This window comes from Gymnodraco acuticeps, unplaced genomic scaffold, assembly GCF_902827175.1.
Source record: "Gymnodraco acuticeps unplaced genomic scaffold, fGymAcu1.1, whole genome shotgun sequence".
NCBI lineage: Eukaryota > Metazoa > Chordata > Actinopteri > Perciformes > Bathydraconidae > Gymnodraco > Gymnodraco acuticeps.
Genome location: NW_022991769.1, coordinates 2640 through 5000, shown reverse-complemented (window position 1 = coordinate 5000; position 2361 = coordinate 2640). Strand labels below are relative to the sequence as shown.

Genomic DNA, 2361 nt, shown 5'->3' with positions numbered 1-2361 from the left:
TTAAGTCAATTGCAAAGCTGTATATAATGTCTATATTAAGGGTATTGTGAGACCACCCATATGTCGTTAATTCCTTGTTTTTAAAGGCTGCATTTGATGTTAAGTGATGTCATTTTCTGTATAATTATTAACCAAGTAGACATTACAGCCATATTTATCACAGTGATTTGTTTTTGGGTCAGTGTGTTGTGACTTTGGATGAATTAGTTAACACCAATACAACTTTTAATAACAAATAAACCTCGGTGTTAAGTCAACTAAATATTGAACACCATTTAAATGTTTCAATAGAGGTTTTAAATCATGGCTTAAGGAAACATAGCGTTACAATAGCTCTGTGTTTTGGATGTTGGTAAAGCTGTGTACTTGTATATACACCTGTAGCCTATGAATGTGTCCAGTATAGTTAGTTTAGTGTATATATGTGTGCAGGTGTTTGGCTACAACACATTTCATTTCAAGACACTCTAAATGAGCATTGGATTTAACTTAGATAGCAACTTTAAGATACTTATACATTAGCACTGTGGTTTCTAAAAGCCAACTAAATAACCTATACATGGATTACTGATCACTTTAATACACATGTCATTATCTGTGCGTTTCATTTCTACTGTAGATGTTTATATACTTATTGTTTTTACTTTGTTTGAATGTTGTACCTATCTATATACTATTATATTTCATATTGTGCATTATTTGTGTTTTCTACTGTAGATATATTAACATTTGCTATTTTTACTTTATTAAGTTTATACTTGTTATATAGGTTAATGCCTAAACACACTAAAATACAAAATAGTTTCCCAATGTGGGATCAATAAACTATACATCTATCTTCAAAAATACAGATTTTCATAAAAGTCCCAAAACTACAATGTATTATGACACATCACAGAAACTAGGCCTCACTTCGCCATTTTACGGTGGATTTGAACTCAAAAAGCAACTTAGAGAGCATTATACATTAGTACCGCGAGTTACGACAAATGTAGCTTGTTAAAAACACTATGTTTCGATATCTAAGAGCCAAATAAATAACTAATAAACGGATTATTTATCACTTTAATACACAGAAAAGCAGCTAGTCGCGTTGCTAACAACAATGCTAACGGAATGTGGCACTGAAAGCTAGCTCGTGCTAACCGCCATGTTGCTAACTCAAGGCCTAAAGTTACACACAAACATCTGGAGGTGTTATTCTATGTATATTTTTTATAAAAACCTTGCTGATTTGCGCTTCAATAATAGTCACGATTTCCTTGGCGAAGTGCAGGTTCTCCTCGGCCAGGATGGTGAGCATGTTGATGTGCGGCTTGCTGTTGAACGTCAGGTCCTCCAGAGAGGAGAGGTACTCCCTGCAGGCGTCTTTATCCGCCATTACAACCACTGGAAGCTTACTGCAGCCCACTGGGAACCATCAGCACACAGTCCGTCGACTCATTAGAGACACTTGTTCGGAGGGAAACAACAAAATGTCGCCGCTTTTTCGAGGTTATTTTAGTTTCAACCGTCGTCGTGCTCTTCGTCCTCCAACAACGAGATGAGGCCGCATACGTCACAGGAGGGGTTCTATATGAGCCATGACGTCACTTTAATCCCATTGGCTCGTGTGATGTCACGTGGACCGAGATCTTGGTTTTAATTGGTTTAATAAAATAACTGTCAAACACATGAGCCAATCAGACACAGAATACCTTTTATTCGTCCCACAGAGCGGACATATCATAATGTACATTGTTACAGCACGTAAACTTTGTAGGGGTGGGCGATACCACAAAATCTGGATTCGATCCGATACCAAGTATTTCAGGGCCAGTATCGCCGATACCGATACTTTTTTAATGAAAAGCGTCTTATGTACTTTCATATAGGGGAGAGCTGCATGACATGATTTTTGAGCTGAAATCATCATAAATAGACTAAATCTGAATTCATTTTCATGAATAAAGACAGGACAGTTTTTATAGACAAATACACGTTTTACTTTTGCAAATTTAAAGTGCAAACATGAAAAATAACAATACAAAGTGGCCATATAGCGAACTGTCTTCTTGCACACATCACAGTTCGCTAAGTTTTAATGGCCAGTTGTGAAATTGCTCCACACAACGCTGCTCTTTCTCTCAGCCATCATGCGCGTATGTGTTGCACTCGCGAGTCGCTGGCTGCTGCTGTCCTGCCCTGCTGGCTGCTGTCAGTCAGCTTGATAATCGGCGTTCAGACAGGGAGCCTCGAGGAGAAGAGGACAGCAGTGGAGAGAGAAGAAAAGAGCATATACTTGTGTTCGTCTGCACATAGTTTTTTGAAGAAATTGACGAGTAGAGGAGACGAGAAAAAAAGTATAACAGTATCGATCCT

At 38.0% G+C, this 2361-nt stretch overlaps 1 pseudogene; it reads right to left on the bottom strand.

Moving 5' to 3' along the window:
* The window catches only part of LOC117535115, a 15625-nt pseudogene extending 14063 nt beyond the window's left edge, over window positions 1-1562 (bottom strand).
* Window positions 1563-2361: the final 799 nt, after the last annotated feature.